Here is a 7,693-nt window from a genome sequence, read left to right as displayed (position 1 = left end):
CACTTTCTAGAATGATTTTTAACTTGATTCTCCATATGGTATGCTCTGGCAAGATAATGACCAAATGACCAACTGTTTAACCCTAAACATCGACATCCATTTTATATTCCCTGTAACAATAATATAAACATACTCATCCAATTTCTACTTTGAACTTTCTTGAAAAAGCAGGACATTCCAATGTGGTATGAAATGGTTTTAGTCAAGAATATCCTGCCCACATTTGGCGGATATGATATGAATTGTTGCATAACTGAATCTGGTGTGATTTTCCTAGTTTGTCCACTCATACAATGATGGAGTTATTTTGAAGAATAATAATATGATTTTATCTTTACCAAGGTACCCCAGAATACCTAATCCTATTATTGGTCTCTTTACTCCTCCCTTCATATATATACAAAAGAAGTAAAATAAGCCTTTATGATTATCTAGAAGACTGGCCCTTGAGTTTAGACTTCAGTTGAAATTGGGTCAGGAGAACACACTTTTTCAAGACCAGAAGACTAGTGTTTCTCCTAAACCAAACCTGAATCTGGAATTGACCACTCCAAAGGGAAAATAAATAAGTATGTAAGTAAATAAAATAAAATAAAATAAAATAAAATAAAATAAAAACTGCCAGCATCACAGAAAATGGAAAAGAAAGAGAACAAAAACAGAATTTGCACTTAGGCCTTGTGCTAATCAGATCTCAGCTGCCTGCCACAAGAATTTTCAGGCTAGGGCTGCTGCTTTGCATTCCACTATTGTGTTGAAGGAGGAAGTCCCAGGAAGACAAAGATCCATGCTTGGCAAATAAAAACAGGGGTCTTCTTGCCTTCTGACTGGACAGGTGGAAAATACAGCTCATATGCTTCCTTGCACTGAGTTTTCACTTACTTTGAAAACTCATCTCCTACAAAATATGATCAGTCAGTTTCCTCCAACTTCAGCAATGCCTTTTATCCTTGGAAGGTGATATTTCTTCCACATGATCAATTCTTGGACTTGGGTGTGGGGAGGTTGTGGCAGGCAAGAAGAAAAGAAGGGAAGATGAGAGAAATCTTGCACTTACCCTGGTGGTGAAAAATATTGATTTATGCCTTTAAAGTTAAAATGTCCCAGTAGTTTTTTATTTGCTTTATTAAATGGCAGATGGTGTATGTATGTAATATTGTATTAGTTGACTTAAAAAACTGAGGTGCTGAATGGGATTTGCCTCAGCTACTTTTAAATAGCAATTTGCCTAGTACATTAGAAAAATAATTCCATTCATAAATATAATAAAAAAATCATAAATATATTTGTTAGCAAATTAAGACATACCTGTGCATTTGGAGGGATTTATACCATTTAGATATGAAAATGGTAAAGGCCATGTAATTAACTTTGAAACTTGCTTCTAAAATGTTAAGAATAATTTAGGATTCCATTGAAAAGCTTGGCTATTTTTGTCCTGGTAAAAGTGAATCAATATTGATTTGCTTTAGAAATAAGTAGAAAGGGATTTGTTTTTGAGATGAAAAAGATGGATTTTTAAAAATTGTCATAAAAATCACATAGCATGGATTGTACCCTCTTAAATTTTTAAGTGTATAATACAGTATTGTTAACTGTATGCACATTGTTGTACAGCAGAGCTCTAGAACTCTTCATCTTGCATTACTGAAACTCTATATCCATTGAACAGCAACTCCCTATTTTCCTTCTCCCCAGTCCTCTGGCAACCACAATCCTACTTTCTGATTCCATGAATTTGACTACTTTAGATATCTCATATACATGCCATCACGATGTATTTGTCCTTGTGTGACTGGCTTATTTCATTTAGCATAATGTCATCAAGTTTCATCCATGTAGTAGCTTATGGCAAGATTTTTTCCTTTTTTGAGCCCGAATAATATTCCATTGTATATATAGTACATTTTCTTTATTTATGCAGTTATCAATGACCATTTGGAGTTTTTCTATCTCTTAGCTATTGTGAATAATGCTGCAATGGAAATGGGAGTCCAAAGATGCTCAACATCATTAATCTTCAGGAAAATGCAAATCAAAGTCACAATGAGATGGGTGGAATGACCATTCACAAAAGTCCAGAAAATAACGGTTGACAAGGATGTGGAGAAATTGGAAAACTTGTGTATTGTTAGCAGGAATGAAAACTGGTGAGCCCCAATGGAAAATAAGATGAGGGTTCCTCAAAAATTAAAAAAAAGGACTACCACATAATCCAGCGATTGAAAAACAGATCTTGAAGAGATTTTTGCATTCTCATGTTCATTGCAGTGAATTTGCTTTTACATTAAAAAATATTAAATAATTTTCAAAAAGCGGAAGTCATACTTCCTAAAATTGATGGCAGAGGATATTGAAGACAATGAAGAGAGGATGGGTGGACTAATTGGTATTATTTTATTTCATATCAATAGGTTAGTGCTAATATTTTTAAAAGTGGAACAAAAAATGATAATATAAATATATATTTATTAAAGTAAAATGGTGCAGTATAATGATGAAAGTACGAGTTTCAACCAAAGTTGTAATTTAAGAACTAAATATATGTGCAATAACATTAAACAAAAGGGATTCTTTTGAGCAAGCCATTTCATATGGTGGGGGCCATGTAATAAAAAGCCATGTCTCACATTATCTTAGATCTAATACATTTTTTTTGAGCATGAAATGTATAGAGTAATAAAGACTTATTTGGCTTTTTAGAAAGCGAACACATCTATTTTTAAAACATTAGTATGCTAGAGAACTAGGGGCTTTAAAATCTGAAAAAGATATCAAGATTTTAGACATTTAAATCCTCTTTTATTTGGAATCTATAGAAGAAGAATTGTGTTTTATTGCTTTTCATGCTTCTTTGCAAGGGAGAGAAGAGGAAAAGAAACAAAAAAAATACATTTGCTGGAAAAAAAAGTTGAAGTCAGTACAATAAAAAAGCCACCCAAATATTAGCCATCTCTCTCTCTCCTTTTTTTTTTTTCTATTTTTAAAAAAGTATTATTTGGTCTGAACCTGGGTGATATTGACACAACCCAAGATAAAAACTTAAGACAATTTTTCTTTGGCCAAATGAATATTATTCCACTGAACCTGTGCCCTTTCTCATTCCATTTTACTTCATGGGGTGTTTGGGAGATGAAGGATTTCTTCATTATCTGCTGTACCTCATGGCAGTGACAACAATGATAAAATTCAGTTTATACCCATGAGAACTCATTTATTCCTTCATTAAAATAACATTTGGTGCTGGGCACCGTGAGAGTAATCAGGATCCTAATCATACTACTGGAGGGAACTGAATGCCACAGAAGCAACCAGGTGGTGTGTTAGTGTAACTTCCAGAGACAATAGGGAAGATTTCTTAATGAAGATCATATAGATCTGGATAGACAGTTGCTAAACTTCCAATGAAGAGACTTGTGAAAATAACATTTATAAAAGCAAAACCTTCTCCTTCTCTAAGTACTCATATTTTCATCTATTATTTTCCTCCTTTCACACAGGGAAATGGGCCTATTCTCTCCTAACCCACCTATTCTCTTATAGCTTTTACTCCTCCAAAACCCATACCATTAGTTATCACTTCTTGAATAATTTTCTCATTTCCACTAACCTTTTATCTTCTCAAATACAACTATTTTCAATAATTTCCATTCATTTAAAAAAACCTCTTATTTACTTTAGCTACTACTTCTTTCTTATTCATGGACACACTTGTTAAAGATATAATCTCCTCCCACTGGCTTCTGCAGGCCTCTACTCAAAGATCCTCTCTAAGGTCAGTAGAGATCTCCTCAATGCTAAATTTAACAGCTCCTTCTCTATGCAGAACCTACTTGAATACTTAATATCTGTACAACATTTGACTCTGAGGACTACCTCTCATTGAAAAAGAACTTTTCCTTTAGCTTCATCTGTAATATTGTCTTTTAGTGATTTATTTAAATTTATCATATAGCCTCTTTTTCCTATACTCATTTCTGAAAATTTGTGTGACCTTACATTTCTTTCACATTCTTCACATTTCTTCATAGTACTCACCACCGTAAAGTGGTTAAGTCTTAATACAGGACACTTTGTGCTTGGATTCTGAGGCTGTCATTTACTGCTGTGTAACTTTGAGCAAATGGTTTTCTGAGCCTTTAAGACTCAAATGTTAAATAAATAGAATAATTGTCTTGACTTCATGTTTTAATGAGGGTTAAATAAGATAATATCTACAAAATTATTGACATTGTGCCAAGAACTTTAATTAATAAATAGGAGATATTATTATAATTAATATTATAGCTTGACATATTGGTGACTTTTGAATCCAAGCTCTAGACCAGCACTATCCAGTATACTTTTCCAATATGGCAGCCATTATCCACATGAGACTTTTGAAGTATTTGACATGTGACTATTGTGAAGGGGGAGCTGAACTTTAAATTTTACTTAATATTAACTAATATAAATTTAAATAACTACACATGACCAGGGACTACTATATTGGACAGTACCACTCTAGACCTTCAACTTCTTTCAAGATATTAAGTTTGCAAAGTTAAAAAATGTCTAACCATCCACTTCCTCTCCTATATATTTTGGAATATGCTACTTTTCTGAATTTCCTGTTTCAGTTAATGGCATCACCATTCACCAAAGCAACAATGTTCAAATGCTATGTGATGTATTAGGATTCACTCTGAAATGAAAAGAGCATAACCTTTGAATCAAACACACCTGGCTTCAAATAGGACATCTCCATTTCCTTGCCATTTGACCTTAGGCAAATTAAATAACTTACAAGAGTCTCATTTTTTTTCACTTGTAAAATAGAAATAAATATGTGTATCACACAAGGCTATTATCAGGATTAAATGACATAACATATGTAAAACACCTGGCATAATTTCTGAGCATATAAAGCATATATATTTCATAAATATACATTACCTCTTTTCTTGCCTCCCATTTCAAATGGATTAACAGATCCTATTGATCTCCTGCTGAAATATTTTATGTCTTTCCTCTTTTTCCATTCCCATTGAATATGTTCTTATTAATCTCCTTCTCATCAAATTTTCTAGTAGAATAGCCTCTTAATCAATACCTCTTCCCAGTTCTCTTTTACTAATCTTTCTTATCCAATCCATCCTCAGAATTTCTACAAAATAGTTTTCCAAAACATAGGTCTGATCCTGTCACTATTTATTGCTTTATAATTTTATTAAACAAGTGTGTAATTCCATATTGGTTGTAACTTTTATAAAGTAAATGATATCACAAGTGATTCATAGTACACGTATTCTGCCACTTTCAAACTTTCATTTTGCGGGTCCACAATATGTTTCTAATGACACATAACTCTCATTTATGTACTTTTGTATTTATAGTCCACTTAAAAAATAAGCAACAATTTATTTTTTTCTGTTGATAAACACATAAGGTTGCTTTGAACATCTAGTATATTTTTTTTCTTATGAATACATGCAAAAATGTTTCCAGGATATATATCTATTACTGAAATAAGTTGAATGAATACTGTGCAACCCATTGAATTTTACATATATATACACTTTTGTAACCACCACCCAAATCAAGGAATAGAATAATTCCAATATCCCAGAAGTCCTCTATTACCTCCCATCCCCCCAGGAACACAATTCTGAGTTCTATTACTCTATCTTCATGTTCTGGAATTTCATATATATCGATGCACTGTTTCACGTCTTGCCTCTTTTCCTAACCATTATGTCTATAAGATTCATTGATTTTTTGTATGTAGCTGTAGTTACCACCCCCTGCTGCCGTTGTTCTTGGGTATCCATTGTATGAATATACCACAATTTATTTAGTCATTGTACACCTGATGTGTATTTGAATTATTTCTAGTTTCTTGCCATTAAGAGTAAAACTTCCATGGAAGATACAAATGCACTCATTTCTGTTCCTGTTATTCCTAAGAATGAAATCGCTGGATCATAGAGTAAATGCGTTTTTAGCCATAGTGGGTACTCTCCATACCATTTTTCAAAGTGGATTGCCAACATATACTGTTTACCAGAAATTTCTGAGAGTTTCAGTTGCTCTATATCCTCAATAGTTTCAAGTTCGGTTGCCATTATCCTAGGGTTGCAGTGATATCACTTTATGGTTGTGCTTCTATTTCACTAATAACTAATATTTTAAAGAGTCTTTTCATGTGATTATCAGAATTTGGATATGTTCTTTTGGAAAGTGATTTTTCAAGGCTTTTACCCATCATTTTATTATTTTTTTGTCATTTTATTTTTGATTTGTAAGACATTTTTGCATAGTCTGGAATGGATCATTTGTTGAATATATTTATTTCAAATATCTTTACTAACTCTGTGGTTCAATGTTCCCCTCTTAATGTTTATTTGATGAAAACACATTCCAAATTTTCATAAAGTACATTTTAAAAAATATTTATTTCAGTGTTAGTGATGTTATAATATACTGTTTAATACTAATTCTAAGTTCATTAAAATATTCTATGTTTTCTTCAAGATTTATTGGCTTAGGCAATATATGTCTACGATCCATCTGGAATTAATTTTTGTGTATGGTTTGTGCAGGGTCAGCGTCTACTTTGTTTCATATGGATATTCAATTGACCCATCCATGTTTTGCTTTGAAAAGACAACCATTTTCCCCACTGAATTGTGAAAGTGGCTTTCTCATAAGTCAGATTTCTACATATGTGTGTATATGTGTTCTCTCCATATATGTATATATTTATATATTCTATATATTTATGACATATATACACATTACATATATACCTCCCATACATATTGTATACAAATATATATATATATATATATATATTTGTTCCACCTACTAAAAAGATACAGAGACAGTAGACAACTGAGTAGCAATGACCGTGCTCACAGTACCTTGAGTGTTCTCTTAAAATATCATTGTTAATACATGAAAAAAGACAGTGTCTTCAGGAAATGGCTAAGTCTAGGTCCAACCAGAAAATATCAAAATGGGGAGTAGAATATCTTCTTATACCAAAGAGCAAGAAAGAAATTACTACCAGAATCATATATATTTGTATATAAAACTGTGTTTAAATGTGTGTGGGAGGGTATGTATATGTGTGAATGTGTGTGTGTGTGTGAGCGAGAGAGAGAAAGAGAGAGAGACGGAGAGGGTGGGAGAGAGAGAGACATTAATTCATAGAGATATTTGTAATTCAGGACTAAAAACTTTGTATAACCTCTTCTATATTATATCAGTATTTCTTTCCTTTCACACTGTCTTGGTTTTATAGGCAAAGAGAATAGAATTAGGATATCCTGTTACTAGTTACTTGATTCTTTCTTAATTATACAAGTAATTATATATTTGCTATTCACAATTAGTGTTCAGTATCACGTTTCTTCAGTAATTTTGAATGTCTAACATTTACTCTCTAGTAGACAAATCATCAAGAATGGCACACAGTGAGAATATTCCTTACATTCGTTTTTGTTGATAAGGTTATTCTATTCATATTTGAGTCTGTTTAACTAGAAATAAAAACTTCAGTTCACATTTTAACTCTTCCTATGTCTTAAATGTTATTCCATTTTCTTCTGACAAAAGATGCTGACAAATGACTGATGTTAACCTATATTTTTGCTTATAGAACATTTGTTGTTTTTTATTAATGTCAAAAATATATTTCCTTTTTCTCTAA

Source organism: Eumetopias jubatus, unplaced genomic scaffold, assembly GCF_037043125.1.
Source record: "Eumetopias jubatus isolate StellerSeaLion01/CBP00866 unplaced genomic scaffold, mEumJub1_p1.0 scaffold_4, whole genome shotgun sequence".
Taxonomy (NCBI): domain Eukaryota; kingdom Metazoa; phylum Chordata; class Mammalia; order Carnivora; family Otariidae; genus Eumetopias; species Eumetopias jubatus.
The sequence above is the reverse complement of the archived record's forward strand: the minus strand, read 5'-3'. Positions refer to the sequence as shown.